This window comes from Schistocerca nitens, unplaced genomic scaffold, assembly GCF_023898315.1.
Source record: "Schistocerca nitens isolate TAMUIC-IGC-003100 unplaced genomic scaffold, iqSchNite1.1 HiC_scaffold_118, whole genome shotgun sequence".
Classification (NCBI taxonomy): domain Eukaryota; kingdom Metazoa; phylum Arthropoda; class Insecta; order Orthoptera; family Acrididae; genus Schistocerca; species Schistocerca nitens.
In genome coordinates this window covers 194908-210154 of record NW_026045660.1, presented here as the reverse complement: position 1 = coordinate 210154, position 15247 = coordinate 194908, and the positions used below count along the sequence as shown (strand labels likewise).

At 51.5% G+C, this 15247-nt stretch overlaps 21 non-coding genes across 21 annotated transcripts; 5 read left to right on the top strand and 16 right to left on the bottom strand.

The window, feature by feature from the left end:
- Positions 1 to 56: 56 nt before the first annotated feature.
- Trnag-ucc (transfer RNA glycine (anticodon UCC)) lies at positions 57 to 128 on the top strand. Its single transcript has one exon. It is a non-coding gene; the product is annotated as a tRNA-Gly (tRNA).
- A 598-nt stretch (positions 129 to 726) lies between these two features.
- On the bottom strand, positions 727 to 800 carry Trnai-aau (transfer RNA isoleucine (anticodon AAU)). Its single transcript has one exon. It is a non-coding gene; the product is annotated as a tRNA-Ile (tRNA).
- Positions 801 to 998: 198 nt separating this feature from the next.
- On the bottom strand, positions 999 to 1070 carry Trnae-uuc (transfer RNA glutamic acid (anticodon UUC)). The gene has a single exon. It is a non-coding gene; the product is annotated as a tRNA-Glu (tRNA).
- A 305-nt stretch (positions 1071 to 1375) lies between these two features.
- On the bottom strand, positions 1376 to 1448 carry Trnam-cau (transfer RNA methionine (anticodon CAU)). Its single transcript has one exon. It is a non-coding gene; the product is annotated as a tRNA-Met (tRNA).
- A 6163-nt stretch (positions 1449 to 7611) lies between these two features.
- On the bottom strand, positions 7612 to 7682 carry Trnag-gcc (transfer RNA glycine (anticodon GCC)). The gene has a single exon. It is a non-coding gene; the product is annotated as a tRNA-Gly (tRNA).
- A 347-nt stretch (positions 7683 to 8029) lies between these two features.
- Positions 8030 to 8101, top strand: Trnag-ucc (transfer RNA glycine (anticodon UCC)). Its single transcript has one exon. It is a non-coding gene; the product is annotated as a tRNA-Gly (tRNA).
- Positions 8102 to 8699: 598 nt separating this feature from the next.
- Trnai-aau (transfer RNA isoleucine (anticodon AAU)) lies at positions 8700 to 8773 on the bottom strand. The gene has a single exon. It is a non-coding gene; the product is annotated as a tRNA-Ile (tRNA).
- Positions 8774 to 8971: 198 nt separating this feature from the next.
- Trnae-uuc (transfer RNA glutamic acid (anticodon UUC)) lies at positions 8972 to 9043 on the bottom strand. Its single transcript has one exon. It is a non-coding gene; the product is annotated as a tRNA-Glu (tRNA).
- Positions 9044 to 9348: 305 nt separating this feature from the next.
- Positions 9349 to 9421, bottom strand: Trnam-cau (transfer RNA methionine (anticodon CAU)). Its single transcript has one exon. It is a non-coding gene; the product is annotated as a tRNA-Met (tRNA).
- A 381-nt stretch (positions 9422 to 9802) lies between these two features.
- Positions 9803 to 9873, bottom strand: Trnag-gcc (transfer RNA glycine (anticodon GCC)). Its single transcript has one exon. It is a non-coding gene; the product is annotated as a tRNA-Gly (tRNA).
- Positions 9874 to 10220: 347 nt separating this feature from the next.
- Positions 10221 to 10292, top strand: Trnag-ucc (transfer RNA glycine (anticodon UCC)). Its single transcript has one exon. It is a non-coding gene; the product is annotated as a tRNA-Gly (tRNA).
- A 598-nt stretch (positions 10293 to 10890) lies between these two features.
- Positions 10891 to 10964, bottom strand: Trnai-aau (transfer RNA isoleucine (anticodon AAU)). Its single transcript has one exon. It is a non-coding gene; the product is annotated as a tRNA-Ile (tRNA).
- A 198-nt stretch (positions 10965 to 11162) lies between these two features.
- On the bottom strand, positions 11163 to 11234 carry Trnae-uuc (transfer RNA glutamic acid (anticodon UUC)). The gene has a single exon. It is a non-coding gene; the product is annotated as a tRNA-Glu (tRNA).
- Positions 11235 to 11539: 305 nt separating this feature from the next.
- Trnam-cau (transfer RNA methionine (anticodon CAU)) lies at positions 11540 to 11612 on the bottom strand. Its single transcript has one exon. It is a non-coding gene; the product is annotated as a tRNA-Met (tRNA).
- A 381-nt stretch (positions 11613 to 11993) lies between these two features.
- Positions 11994 to 12064, bottom strand: Trnag-gcc (transfer RNA glycine (anticodon GCC)). The gene has a single exon. It is a non-coding gene; the product is annotated as a tRNA-Gly (tRNA).
- A 347-nt stretch (positions 12065 to 12411) lies between these two features.
- Positions 12412 to 12483, top strand: Trnag-ucc (transfer RNA glycine (anticodon UCC)). The gene has a single exon. It is a non-coding gene; the product is annotated as a tRNA-Gly (tRNA).
- A 598-nt stretch (positions 12484 to 13081) lies between these two features.
- Trnai-aau (transfer RNA isoleucine (anticodon AAU)) lies at positions 13082 to 13155 on the bottom strand. Its single transcript has one exon. It is a non-coding gene; the product is annotated as a tRNA-Ile (tRNA).
- Positions 13156 to 13353: 198 nt separating this feature from the next.
- Positions 13354 to 13425, bottom strand: Trnae-uuc (transfer RNA glutamic acid (anticodon UUC)). Its single transcript has one exon. It is a non-coding gene; the product is annotated as a tRNA-Glu (tRNA).
- A 305-nt stretch (positions 13426 to 13730) lies between these two features.
- On the bottom strand, positions 13731 to 13803 carry Trnam-cau (transfer RNA methionine (anticodon CAU)). Its single transcript has one exon. It is a non-coding gene; the product is annotated as a tRNA-Met (tRNA).
- A 381-nt stretch (positions 13804 to 14184) lies between these two features.
- Positions 14185 to 14255, bottom strand: Trnag-gcc (transfer RNA glycine (anticodon GCC)). Its single transcript has one exon. It is a non-coding gene; the product is annotated as a tRNA-Gly (tRNA).
- Positions 14256 to 14602: 347 nt separating this feature from the next.
- Trnag-ucc (transfer RNA glycine (anticodon UCC)) lies at positions 14603 to 14674 on the top strand. The gene has a single exon. It is a non-coding gene; the product is annotated as a tRNA-Gly (tRNA).
- The last annotated feature ends 573 nt before the right edge of the window (positions 14675 to 15247 follow it).

Here is a 15247-nt window from a genome sequence, read left to right as displayed (position 1 = left end):
GGCCGCTGCCGACAGGCGGGAAGCCGACACAGCGCGGCGTCGGGGCGCTTCCTTGTGCGGTGGTGGTGTAATGGTCAGCATAGTTGCCTTCCAAGCAGTTGATCCGGGTTCGATTCCCGGCCACCGCAACAGGCTTTTTAATTTCGCGTATGAGTACTTTCGCCACGTGCCCTTAAATTAATGTTTTTTTTCCCCCTTCTTACTCGCTGCAGACCAGCCTATAGTGTGTCTCGACTTGTCTCGACTTTGCTCAGCTGACGCGAGAGCTGACGCTCTCAAATCGGCCTATATCAAAACGACAAGCACGAGAAACGACTGAGAGAGGTAAGGAGAGGCGAGGCGATGGGCACACAGCACTCCCCCTTCCTTTCACGGTGGCGTGTCCATGACCGAATCGGGTTGTAGCTCCAAAAACAAAGGAGAAAGAAAAAACAGGAAGTAAAACTGCCAACGGTACCCTGTGTCCCCATGCGCTCACCCGCCCAAGTACTGACAAGGGCCAAAGTTGTTACAAATCGGCAATCGGACATTTTCTTTCATCTTGTCTTTATCGGTTGAGAACCAGTGTATTCAACATATTATGGCCATTGCCGAGTGAATGCTGTAGCGCTTCCCGACAAGTCGGGTTCGGATCCTCTGTCAACTTCCACGCAGGGTGATGATCTTTTGGTCATCACACTCGCCTGCTGAAATCGGCGCTGCCTTTTCGTAGTAGTAAAAGACTAGTGGCCCGTGGGGGGATCGAACCCACGACCTTCGCGTTATTAGCACGACGCTCTAACCAACTGAGCTAACGGGCCTCGGCAGATGCAGTTGCTCAGCCCTGCGCTGGAAACGTATGGCATGAAGCCGTACACCATTTCTATGGTCGTCGGACGTCTGCTTCCCTCGTCTATATTCTGCTGACGGTCACGAAACAGTAGCTATATTGCGAGCAGGACGGGAAACGGCAGCTCGGTCAGCTCAAACTTGTCACAGTTCGTGTGGAAAAAATTCCGTTCCGGTACCGGGAATCGAACCCGGGCCTCCTGGGTGAAAGCCAGGTATCCTAGCTACTAGACCACACCGGATGTGGGGGTGTCTTCGCCGGTTCGGACGGTCGCTTGTCGCATTTCGTGTCGTGTCCCGCGTCGGCGCCCTTCTCTCTTTGCGAGCGTCTTTGCGCTTACTCACTGGCAAGGCGCGCACCTCAAACGTCTCAGAGCAATGCTTTTGGCTTCATGCTGTGCTGGGAGAAGAGGGAAAGGGAAGCTGTAAGTAGCAGTAACAGGGAGTAAACATTTTCCCGCTGAAGCGTTGAAACCGTTGTGGATAACAAACAAGAAATAAGTTGGTGCCCTAGCAACAGCATCACCATCAGTCACAGAAAATTAAATGCCCCGGGTGAGGATCGAACTCACGACCTTAAGATTATGAGACTTACGCGCTGCCTACTGCGCTACCGAGGCACGGGCGAACCGTTTTTCCTGGAAACTGGGTAAGTACCATACCCAATGTTAGACGTAAAGACACTGTACTTCCTGGATAACGTGTTCTGTTGCTAGACGTGCATTGCCGGCCCAGTTGATTGCGGTGTTGCTGCAGCTTTTGCAAACGATAGGCAGCACTCCTTGTCGTTAACGTTCAGTGCCTCGGAGGCACCTGGACATAGCAAATTGTGAGGCCAGGCCGACGCTAGTCTGTAGAACATGATGCGAGCGTCCTAGTGGGGACCCGCGAGTGCTGCGTTCTCGGTTCTTCTCAAGGGAATCCAGCTATACATTCTTGTGGATCGTGCATCTCAAGAGCGCAAGCAGCACGGCAGCATTATCGCGGGAACAGCAAAACGATGCATCGGCCGGGAATCGAACCCGGGCCGCCCGCGTGGCAGGCGAGCATTCTACCACTTTTTTTTTTTTTTTTTTTTTTTTTTTTTTTTTACGCCTTAACCACTTTTTTTTTTTTTTTTTTTTTTTTTTTTTTTTTTTTTCGGGCCTCCATCCACCCCTTCTAGCCCGTCCTCACGCTCGCCAAAAGTGCCTTCATCGGCTCGGCTCCTCCGCCATTGGCAAAAATCTCCGTTGAAATAAAAAATTAATCATGTAACAAATGGATGCTCTTCAGTATCCGTGTGGTGATTTGGTTAAGCCACTATATGTGATGTGGAAAATAAAGCAAATGAAATCTTCTGCAGAAATGTTAGAAAACTCATCACCTTCCGAGGGAGACTGAATGTGTGAAAATAAACTTGTGATGCTGGAGTCTTCCACAGCAAGAAGGAACAACTCTTCCTCTGACAGGAGAAGGTCAAACATAACGTAAACACATCTTCTTTTCAATAAACGAATCTTACTAATTAAATAAACAAGAAAAGAATAATTTATAATTTGGATAGTAGATCTACAATTTTCGACGTTGATCTTGTAGAACAGTCTCGCATTGCTCTCGACAGAAGAGGCAGCATCCCCCAAAGCGTCACCACTGTCGGGGTGGTCCGTTGCATGTTCGTGGCCGTTCGATCGCCGCAATCCGAATCCTAATTGCGACTATCATATTCGGGAAGGGGCCATCCATCAGAATTTTCGGACTGCGACGGCGCCCTGGAGGAATATCTCTCTACGTCAACGTTCGGAGGAGAAAGAAAGCATACTTTTCTCTATATTTGTCTATTCGTTGAAGTTGCTGGTGTTGAGTTATTAGGTAAAGCCAATAGTCTTCTTTATTTTTTTCTGGCACCGATAATATATAATACACCGTCTGACCTTGAAGCCAATTGACTGCTCGTCGTTTTGCCGGGGGGTAGGGAACGGCATCGGGAGTGAGGAGTCCAGCTGGAGTAATCATCCTAGGTGCAGTACGCAGCATACTTGAGAGCTTCCGTGCAAAGAGAAGCCAGATGTCTTTCACATTGTCGCATAGAAAGCGATGTTCGATGGTATCTAGTAGAGTACAGTGAACGCAGTTCGGAGTGTCTGCCAAGTGGATCATGTGTAGTTTTGAATTTGTCGGTATGATCCTATTCACCGCCATGTACCATGTAGACCGCACCTGCGATGGTAAGTGTGCGTCATGAATGTTTTCCCAGATCTTATCCCAGTTGCAGTCTCTATACTTCACTTCTATTCTGTTGCGCGGCTTACTGTCCGTCAGGCAGCTGTAAAGTGCTTTGACCCTGTAAAGATCATTCGCAGGTATGTTGCTTTGAATATAGCTGTATTCGAGGAAAAAAGTACTAAAGTGGCAAAATGCAGTCGGGATGTGACTTACGTTTACCGGAGGCATCATGCTGGCAGGTGCAATTTCATTGAGAAGGTGGGCCGTTAAGGAATTTGGTGAACGTTGCCATTGTTTATACATGTTTCTGATATATAATGCTTTCGCTTTGTGGTAAACATCAGTCAGATTTAGGCCGCCCTTTCCCAAGGGGAGCGTCAGGGTTGCAAATGGGACTTTGAAAATGTGTCCCCTAGTGACAAAGTGTCCGAGCGCTGCGAGCATTCGTTGTGCTATGACCTTTGGTAGTGGCAGGATTTGCGCGACATAATTCACTTTAGAAACAATGTATGTATTGACTAAAAGCACTCTTTGTATGGCGTTGAGATTGCGCAAGTGATGTTGCCGTATGCCGGCCCGAATTTGTGCCAATAATTTTCGATAATTAAGAGCAGACGTGCAGCGGATGGTGCGCGCGTATTCAATGCCGAGACATTTAAATGTAGTCATTCTTTTTAGTGATTGGCTATTGCCAAGTTCGAGTCCCCTACCAAGTTCCATAATGCCAGACTTTGGACAGTTGACTTTCGCTCCTGATGCGGCTGCATAAGTGGATATCAGCTGAAACGCGCGTTCCAAATCTTCATCTTTCGTCACCACGAAACTGACGTCATCCGCAAATGCCTGGCATACGATCTTCTGGCCATGTATGCGTATTCCCGGAAGGTCTTGCGCCAGGGAGAACAGTAAGGGTTCAAGAGCAACTGCAAACAAAGCCATTGACATCGGGCAACCTTGTCGCACCGACCGAGTGATGTTAATAGGTTTACTGAGTTGACCGTTGAGACAGATCTTGGACGTACCGTTTCGCAGCAGCAGTGTAACAGTGTCAACAACTTTCCGTGGAAAATTCATTGCTTCCATCACGCACAGAAGATATGAGTGACTGATTTTATCGAATGCTTTCTCAAAATCTAACGAGACTAGAGCGCATCGCATTTCGCAAGCGGCGGCTGTAGCTATGATATCTCGATATGCAGTTAACGTCTGCTGTATGTTTCTAGTGTTCCCAACGCTCGTCTGGTAGGCCCCCGTGACAGTACTAAGTACCGTACGGAATCGCTGCATCATGACCCGCGCGAATATCTTATAATCGGTATTAAGTAATGTAAGCGGTCGGAGATTGTCGACTGTCTTTCCCGCTGGGGTTTTGGGTACCAAAACCACTATGCCCTCACAGAAGTCCCTTAGGACATCACTTCCAGCATTGAAGATATCATTACAGACCAAGGTCAACTTTGGAACTAAATGGTGACGAAAGGTTCGATAAAACTCAGCCGGTAATCCGTCGGGGCCAGGCGATTTATTCTGTGGGCTCCCTCGAATGGCGTCCTCTACTTCATCTTCAGTGATGACTGCAGCGAGGCCGTCTGCTTCTGCCGTGCTCAATGTCGCAAAACGGCATGTCAGAAGGGCTTGCTGCGCCGCCATATCCACTGGGTGTTCCGTTAACTGTGCTGTGAAATGTTGATAAATCTCGTCTCGTATGTCGCGCTGTTGGTTTAAGAGTCGACCATCTGCAGTGTGCAGTTCTGTCAATATCTTTCTGCGCCCCCTTTTCTGTTCGCGAATAACATGATACATTGATGTCGTTTCGTCCTGTACAGCGTTTTGCAGACGTGTCCTGACTTTACAGCCTTCCAATTGCTTCCGTTTGAGGGTTAGAATCGTAGCCTGTATTCTTTTAATATGCATACGATTTGCTATTACTGTTGCATCTTCTCGATATAAATCTCTTAAACACTGAAAGTAAAATTCCAGGGTTTGCTTCTGCCAGGCACATCGATCTCGGGAATAACTCTTCATCGCTTTTGTTAAGGCGGGTTTCGCACATTGGACCCACCACGTAATGGCAGAATCGTACGCGGGAAACTTTCGTTCGCATTCTGCCCACGTATTGCGGAAGACTGTGTGACACCCGGGTTCTGGTAACCGCGCTACATTTAGTTTCCAGGGTCCCCTTGCCCTGTACGTCCCTTGTTTGGCTAAATTGACGGTACATATATATGCCACATGATCTGTAAAGACAGTCGGCCATAGCTCTGCCTGCAAAACATGTTCCCTCATACTTGATAATGCATAAATTCTATCGATGCGGCTAGCTGAGTGGCCAGTAACGAATGTGAATCCTGGCCTGTCACCGTGTCGAAGCTCCCACGTGTCTATTAAATTCAACTCTTCAATGAGAGTGCGAAGCTCGGCGGACGAATTGAAGTTCGGCGTCTGGTCTTTGGGACTGAGGACACAGTTAAAGTCACCAGCGAATATAAGTTGTTCTGAAGGTGGTGTAAAAAGTGGCACAATGTCATCTTTAAAAAACTCTGCTCTCTGTCGTCGTCTCCCAGAGCCGGAAGGGGCGTAGAGATTGATAAATCTAGTAGTATTGATAGTAGTCGCTATACCTCTGCCAGACGCCAGGCGCTCGATATGTGACATCACTATCCCTTCCTTAGCCATGATCGCGGTCCCTGGATCAGTGCCATGTCCAGGATTAACGACGGCATTGTAGCCTGTGATACGGTCAAGGGTAATATTTGTCACTTCCTGCAGCATGATGAGATCAATATCAGCGGCATAGAGAAAATCTTGAAGATTTTTTAAGTTTAGTGGGCTACTGATCTTATTGATGTTCAATGTCGCAATTCGGTAAGCTTGCAAGGACGGCATGAGAACAGAGATCTAGGTGACAATAAGCCAACTATGGATGTTAATGGCTAACATCATCTAAAAGAAGTCTACGTCATCAGCCACGGCGCCGACGCCGGCGGTAGCCGTTTGCTGCTGGTTGGACACATCAGCTGGAGCTTCTGATAACGGACTATCTATACGTCGCCGATCCTGTACGAAATCTTCTTCCCGACCGCCCTCTTCCACGTCATCCGACCAATCACACTCGAACTTGTCCGCTTGCTTACCGCAAGCAGATAGCTTGGATACGTCAGGCACAGGGTTCTGATCCATTGTATCTGTTATCGCAGGGTCTCCTGAGGGTAAGCGTCCGTGATCAGTGGCCGATTCGTCCGTCCGGGATTTTTTTGTCGTTTTGCTGGTTGCCGACGACGGTGGTTCAGTCACTTCAGTCATTTTCTGTCGTACGTGGTTCGCTTTTTCACGCAATATTGGCGCCTTGGCTTCTGCCCCTTGATGTGCTAGCCGGCGTTTCTTCTGTGATTTGGGAGACCGCGGGGGCTGGTGGCCAGCCAGCTCGTTCGACTCCACCCGGTCTACGTCGGACTTTTCTTCTCGAACCGAGACGCCCGCATGTATACTTTCGGTGTCCGGTCGGTGCCCCTGCTCCGAGGGAGTATTGTCCCCCTTCGAGGGGTGTGAAGAAGGAACAGTTGGTACGTCGTTCGTATCCATCGGCGTGACGCCTTCCTGCACTTCGCGTAAACTCTCTACCGAAACATCGAAACTAGGTTCCGAGGTAACGTTAGCCCGGGCGGCGGCGACGTATGTTATAGGCAACGTAGACGTCGGGCCCTGCTGCCCACGCTCACCGGCCGGTATTTGTGCCACGCGCCGTTGGACACATTGAGCACGGATATGTTCGGTGGAACCACATCCCGCACAGGTTCTCGGCTGCCCATCATAAATCACTATGGCTCTGTAGCCACACACAGTGATGTAGGACGGAATGTGCTTCAACATATCAATCTTCACCTGCCGGACACCGTTTAACACGGGGAAAATGTGCATATTCGACCACTTTTCTGCCGTATTGCTGATGACCGTTCCATATTCCCTCAATTTGGCATTAATTTGATCAGCGGATATTTCGAATGGCAATTCAAAGATTCGAACAGTTCTCACACCAAGACCGGCAAGCGAAACTCTGACTTCACCAACATTGCCGTCAGAATGATTGAACTTTAAAACTCCTCCACAAGACTGAATGACCTGCTCGCATTTCTCGGGTCTGAACAATTTTAGGTAGACCGTACTGCTGACGATAGAAAGGTGAATACCAACCATATCATCAATAGTGATTTTCATAACGTCTCTAATAAATAACTCAACTTCAAAGGACTTCGGTCGGGCATAGTTCGGGTCAAAACTCAATTTCAATGTGTCTTTCCGTATAAGTTGATCCATTATAATCGTTTGCAATTCATCACTCCACACTACAACAACGCAACGAAGCGCACACTTACCAAACAGCACGCGACCGCCACAGGCGAGAGCGTAAACAACCTGCGTCCGACCGCTACGGCGGCTGCCGGCTGACTGCCTAGTGGGGACCCGCGAGTGCTGCGTTCTCGGTTCTTCTCAAGGGAAATCCAGCTATACATTCTTGTGGATCGTGCATCTCAAGAGCGCAAGCAGCACGGCAGCATTATCGCGGGAACAGCAAAACGATGCATCGGCCGGGAATCGAACCCGGGCCGCCCGCGTGGCAGGCGAGCATTCTACCACTGAACCACCGATGCTCGGGCCAGTAGTAACTTCACGCTGCTTGCCGAGCAGATGTCTCAAGGGAAAGTGGGACTGCCGTCAAGCGCCGTAGCATTCTGTCGAGAAGATGCTGCAGGCGCTGAATCCTGCACTGCACTGCTTAAATATGCCGCCAGAACGCGGTCCTCTGCGTACTCTTGCGTCGCCGGTGCCGGCACCGACTCTTGCCAAAGGATGCGAAATGTGCGCGGATACGCCGTCCGAATGCGGCTGGATGTTCTCCCCTAGCCTACCTCGAAATGCGCCTGCCAGGTACGATCACCTTCGGCCGCTGCCGACAGGCGGGAAGCCGACACAGCGCGGCGTCGGGGCGCTTCCTTGTGCGGTGGTGGTGTAATGGTCAGCATAGTTGCCTTCCAAGCAGTTGATCCGGGTTCGATTCCCGGCCACCGCAACAGGCTTTTTAATTTCGCGTATGAGTACTTTCGCCACGTGCCCTTAAATTAATGTTTTTTTTCCCCCTTCTTACTCGCTGCAGACCAGCCTATAGTGTGTCTCGACTTGTCTCGACTTTGCTCAGCTGACGCGAGAGCTGACGCTCTCAAATCGGCCTATATCAAAACGACAAGCACGAGAAACGACTGAGAGAGGTAAGGAGAGGCGAGGCGATGGGCACACAGCACTCCCCCTTCCTTTCACGGTGGCGTGTCCATGACCGAATCGGGTTGTAGCTCCAAAAACAAAGGAGAAAGAAAAAACAGGAAGTAAAACTGCCAACGGTACCCTGTGTCCCCATGCGCTCACCCGCCCAAGTACTGACAAGGGCCAAAGTTGTTACAAATCGGCAATCGGACATTTTCTTTCATCTTGTCTTTATCGGTTGAGAACCAGTGTATTCAACATATTATGGCCATTGCCGAGTGAATGCTGTAGCGCTTCCCGACAAGTCGGGTTCGGATCCTCTGTCAACTTCCACGCAGGGTGATGATCTTTTGGTCATCACACTCGCCTGCTGAAATCGGCGCTGCCTTTTCGTAGTAGTAAAAGACTAGTGGCCCGTGGGGGGATCGAACCCACGACCTTCGCGTTATTAGCACGACGCTCTAACCAACTGAGCTAACGGGCCTCGGCAGATGCAGTTGCTCAGCCCTGCGCTGGAAACGTATGGCATGAAGCCGTACACCATTTCTATGGTCGTCGGACGTCTGCTTCCCTCGTCTATATTCTGCTGACGGTCACGAAACAGTAGCTATATTGCGAGCAGGACGGGAAACGGCAGCTCGGTCAGCTCAAACTTGTCACAGTTCGTGTGGAAAAAATTCCGTTCCGGTACCGGGAATCGAACCCGGGCCTCCTGGGTGAAAGCCAGGTATCCTAGCTACTAGACCACACCGGATGTGGGGGTGTCTTCGCCGGTTCGGACGGTCGCTTGTCGCATTTCGTGTCGTGTCCCGCGTCGGCGCCCTTCTCTCTTTGCGAGCGTCTTTGCGCTTACTCACTGGCAAGGCGCGCACCTCAAACGTCTCAGAGCAATGCTTTTGGCTTCATGCTGTGCTGGGAGAAGAGGGAAAGGGAAGCTGTAAGTAGCAGTAACAGGGAGTAAACATTTTCCCGCTGAAGCGTTGAAACCGTTGTGGATAACAAACAAGAAATAAGTTGGTGCCCTAGCAACAGCATCACCATCAGTCACAGAAAATTAAATGCCCCGGGTGAGGATCGAACTCACGACCTTAAGATTATGAGACTTACGCGCTGCCTACTGCGCTACCGAGGCACGGGCGAACCGTTTTTCCTGGAAACTGGGTAAGTACCATACCCAATGTTAGACGTAAAGACACTGTACTTCCTGGATAACGTGTTCTGTTGCTAGACGTGCATTGCCGGCCCAGTTGATTGCGGTGTTGCTGCAGCTTTTGCAAACGATAGGCAGCACTCCTTGTCGTTAACGTTCAGTGCCTCGGAGGCACCTGGACATAGCAAATTGTGAGGCCAGGCCGACGCTAGTCTGTAGAACATGATGCGAGCGTCCTAGTGGGGACCCGCGAGTGCTGCGTTCTCGGTTCTTCTCAAGGGAATCCAGCTATACATTCTTGTGGATCGTGCATCTCAAGAGCGCAAGCAGCACGGCAGCATTATCGCGGGAACAGCAAAACGATGCATCGGCCGGGAATCGAACCCGGGCCGCCCGCGTGGCAGGCGAGCATTCTACCACTGAACCACCGATGCTCGGGCCAGTAGTAACTTCACGCTGCTTGCCGAGCAGATGTCTCAAGGGAAAGTGGGACTGCCGTCAAGCGCCGTAGCATTCTGTCGAGAAGATGCTGCAGGCGCTGAATCCTGCACTGCACTGCTTAAATATGCCGCCAGAACGCGGTCCTCTGCGTACTCTTGCGTCGCCGGTGCCGGCACCGACTCTTGCCAAAGGATGCGAAATGTGCGCGGATACGCCGTCCGAATGCGGCTGGATGTTCTCCCCTAGCCTACCTCGAAATGCGCCTGCCAGGTACGATCACCTTCGGCCGCTGCCGACAGGCGGGAAGCCGACACAGCGCGGCGTCGGGGCGCTTCCTTGTGCGGTGGTGGTGTAATGATCAGCATAGTTGCCTTCCAAGCAGTTGATCCGGGTTCGATTCCCGGCCACCGCAACAGGCTTTTTAATTTCGCGTATGAGTACTTTCGCCACGTGCCCTTAAATTAATGTTTTTTTTCCCCCTTCTTACTCGCTGCAGACCAGCCTATAGTGTGTCTCGACTTGTCTCGACTTTGCTCAGCTGACGCGAGAGCTGACGCTCTCAAATCGGCCTATATCAAAACGACAAGCACGAGAAACGACTGAGAGAGGTAAGGAGAGGCGAGGCGATGGGCACACAGCACTCCCCCTTCCTTTCACGGTGGCGTGTCCATGACCGAATCGGGTTGTAGCTCCAAAAACAAAGGAGAAAGAAAAAACAGGAAGTAAAACTGCCAACGGTACCCTGTGTCCCCATGCGCTCACCCGCCCAAGTACTGACAAGGGCCAAAGTTGTTACAAATCGGCAATCGGACATTTTCTTTCATCTTGTCTTTATCGGTTGAGAACCAGTGTATTCAACATATTATGGCCATTGCCGAGTGAATGCTGTAGCGCTTCCCGACAAGTCGGGTTCGGATCCTCTGTCAACTTCCACGCAGGGTGATGATCTTTTGGTCATCACACTCGCCTGCTGAAATCGGCGCTGCCTTTTCGTAGTAGTAAAAGACTAGTGGCCCGTGGGGGGATCGAACCCACGACCTTCGCGTTATTAGCACGACGCTCTAACCAACTGAGCTAACGGGCCTCGGCAGATGCAGTTGCTCAGCCCTGCGCTGGAAACGTATGGCATGAAGCCGTACACCATTTCTATGGTCGTCGGACGTCTGCTTCCCTCGTCTATATTCTGCTGACGGTCACGAAACAGTAGCTATATTGCGAGCAGGACGGGAAACGGCAGCTCGGTCAGCTCAAACTTGTCACAGTTCGTGTGGAAAAAATTCCGTTCCGGTACCGGGAATCGAACCCGGGCCTCCTGGGTGAAAGCCAGGTATCCTAGCTACTAGACCACACCGGATGTGGGGGTGTCTTCGCCGGTTCGGACGGTCGCTTGTCGCATTTCGTGTCGTGTCCCGCGTCGGCGCCCTTCTCTCTTTGCGAGCGTCTTTGCGCTTACTCACTGGCAAGGCGCGCACCTCAAACGTCTCAGAGCAATGCTTTTGGCTTCATGCTGTGCTGGGAGAAGAGGGAAAGGGAAGCTGTAAGTAGCAGTAACAGGGAGTAAACATTTTCCCGCTGAAGCGTTGAAACCGTTGTGGATAACAAACAAGAAATAAGTTGGTGCCCTAGCAACAGCATCACCATCAGTCACAGAAAATTAAATGCCCCGGGTGAGGATCGAACTCACGACCTTAAGATTATGAGACTTACGCGCTGCCTACTGCGCTACCGAGGCACGGGCGAACCGTTTTTCCTGGAAACTGGGTAAGTACCATACCCAATGTTAGACGTAAAGACACTGTACTTCCTGGATAACGTGTTCTGTTGCTAGACGTGCATTGCCGGCCCAGTTGATTGCGGTGTTGCTGCAGCTTTTGCAAACGATAGGCAGCACTCCTTGTCGTTAACGTTCAGTGCCTCGGAGGCACCTGGACATAGCAAATTGTGAGGCCAGGCCGACGCTAGTCTGTAGAACATGATGCGAGCGTCCTAGTGGGGACCCGCGAGTGCTGCGTTCTCGGTTCTTCTCAAGGGAATCCAGCTATACATTCTTGTGGATCGTGCATCTCAAGAGCGCAAGCAGCACGGCAGCATTATCGCGGGAACAGCAAAACGATGCATCGGCCGGGAATCGAACCCGGGCCGCCCGCGTGGCAGGCGAGCATTCTACCACTGAACCACCGATGCTCGGGCCAGTAGTAACTTCACGCTGCTTGCCGAGCAGATGTCTCAAGGGAAAGTGGGACTGCCGTCAAGCGCCGTAGCATTCTGTCGAGAAGATGCTGCAGGCGCTGAATCCTGCACTGCACTGCTTAAATATGCCGCCAGAACGCGGTCCTCTGCGTACTCTTGCGTCGCCGGTGCCGGCACCGACTCTTGCCAAAGGATGCGAAATGTGCGCGGATACGCCGTCCGAATGCGGCTGGATGTTCTCCCCTAGCCTACCTCGAAATGCGCCTGCCAGGTACGATCACCTTCGGCCGCTGCCGACAGGCGGGAAGCCGACACAGCGCGGCGTCGGGGCGCTTCCTTGTGCGGTGGTGGTGTAATGGTCAGCATAGTTGCCTTCCAAGCAGTTGATCCGGGTTCGATTCCCGGCCACCGCAACAGGCTTTTTAATTTCGCGTATGAGTACTTTCGCCACGTGCCCTTAAATTAATGTTTTTTTTCCCCCTTCTTACTCGCTGCAGACCAGCCTATAGTGTGTCTCGACTTGTCTCGACTTTGCTCAGCTGACGCGAGAGCTGACGCTCTCAAATCGGCCTATATCAAAACGACAAGCACGAGAAACGACTGAGAGAGGTAAGGAGAGGCGAGGCGATGGGCACACAGCACTCCCCCTTCCTTTCACGGTGGCGTGTCCATGACCGAATCGGGTTGTAGCTCCAAAAACAAAGGAGAAAGAAAAAACAGGAAGTAAAACTGCCAACGGTACCCTGTGTCCCCATGCGCTCACCCGCCCAAGTACTGACAAGGGCCAAAGTTGTTACAAATCGGCAATCGGACATTTTCTTTCATCTTGTCTTTATCGGTTGAGAACCAGTGTATTCAACATATTATGGCCATTGCCGAGTGAATGCTGTAGCGCTTCCCGACAAGTCGGGTTCGGATCCTCTGTCAACTTCCACGCAGGGTGATGATCTTTTGGTCATCACACTCGCCTGCTGAAATCGGCGCTGCCTTTTCGTAGTAGTAAAAGACTAGTGGCCCGTGGGGGGATCGAACCCACGACCTTCGCGTTATTAGCACGACGCTCTAACCAACTGAGCTAACGGGCCTCGGCAGATGCAGTTGCTCAGCCCTGCGCTGGAAACGTATGGCATGAAGCCGTACACCATTTCTATGGTCGTCGGACGTCTGCTTCCCTCGTCTATATTCTGCTGACGGTCACGAAACAGTAGCTATATTGCGAGCAGGACGGGAAACGGCAGCTCGGTCAGCTCAAACTTGTCACAGTTCGTGTGGAAAAAATTCCGTTCCGGTACCGGGAATCGAACCCGGGCCTCCTGGGTGAAAGCCAGGTATCCTAGCTACTAGACCACACCGGATGTGGGGGTGTCTTCGCCGGTTCGGACGGTCGCTTGTCGCATTTCGTGTCGTGTCCCGCGTCGGCGCCCTTCTCTCTTTGCGAGCGTCTTTGCGCTTACTCACTGGCAAGGCGCGCACCTCAAACGTCTCAGAGCAATGCTTTTGGCTTCATGCTGTGCTGGGAGAAGAGGGAAAGGGAAGCTGTAAGTAGCAGTAACAGGGAGTAAACATTTTCCCGCTGAAGCGTTGAAACCGTTGTGGATAACAAACAAGAAATAAGTTGGTGCCCTAGCAACAGCATCACCATCAGTCACAGAAAATTAAATGCCCCGGGTGAGGATCGAACTCACGACCTTAAGATTATGAGACTTACGCGCTGCCTACTGCGCTACCGAGGCACGGGCGAACCGTTTTTCCTGGAAACTGGGTAAGTACCATACCCAATGTTAGACGTAAAGACACTGTACTTCCTGGATAACGTGTTCTGTTGCTAGACGTGCATTGCCGGCCCAGTTGATTGCGGTGTTGCTGCAGCTTTTGCAAACGATAGGCAGCACTCCTTGTCGTTAACGTTCAGTGCCTCGGAGGCACCTGGACATAGCAAATTGTGAGGCCAGGCCGACGCTAGTCTGTAGAACATGATGCGAGCGTCCTAGTGGGGACCCGCGAGTGCTGCGTTCTCGGTTCTTCTCAAGGGAATCCAGCTATACATTCTTGTGGATCGTGCATCTCAAGAGCGCAAGCAGCACGGCAGCATTATCGCGGGAACAGCAAAACGATGCATCGGCCGGGAATCGAACCCGGGCCGCCCGCGTGGCAGGCGAGCATTCTACCACTGAACCACCGATGCTCGGGCCAGTAGTAACTTCACGCTGCTTGCCGAGCAGATGTCTCAAGGGAAAGTGGGACTGCCGTCAAGCGCCGTAGCATTCTGTCGAGAAGATGCTGCAGGCGCTGAATCCTGCACTGCACTGCTTAAATATGCCGCCAGAACGCGGTCCTCTGCGTACTCTTGCGTCGCCGGTGCCGGCACCGACTCTTGCCAAAGGATGCGAAATGTGCGCGGATACGCCGTCCGAATGCGGCTGGATGTTCTCCCCTAGCCTACCTCGAAATGCGCCTGCCAGGTACGATCACCTTCGGCCGCTGCCGACAGGCGGGAAGCCGACACAGCGCGGCGTCGGGGCGCTTCCTTGTGCGGTGGTGGTGTAATGGTCAGCATAGTTGCCTTCCAAGCAGTTGATCCGGGTTCGATTCCCGGCCACCGCAACAGGCTTTTTAATTTCGCGTATGAGTACTTTCGCCACGTGCCCTTAAATTAATGTTTTTTTTCCCCCTTCTTACTCGCTGCAGACCAGCCTATAGTGTGTCTCGACTTGTCTCGACTTTGCTCAGCTGACGCGAGAGCTGACGCTCTCAAATCGGCCTATATCAAAACGACAAGCACGAGAAACGACTGAGAGAGGTAAGGAGAGGCGAGGCGATGGGCACACAGCACTCCCCCTTCCTTTCACGGTGGCGTGTCCATGACCGAATCGGGTTGTAGCTCCAAAAACAAAGGAGAAAGAAAAAACAGGAAGTAAAACTGCCAACGGTACCCTGTGTCCCCATGCGCTCACCCGCCCAAGTACTGACAAGGGCCAAAGTTGTTACAAATCGGCAATCGGACATTTTCTTTCATCTTGTCTTTATCGGTTGAGAACCAGTGTATTCAACATATTATGGCCATTGCCGAGTGAATGCTGTAGCGCTTCCCGACAAGTCGGGTTCGGATCCTCTGTCAACTTCCACGCAGGGTGATGATCTTTTGGTCATCACACTCGCCTGCTGAAATCGGCGCTG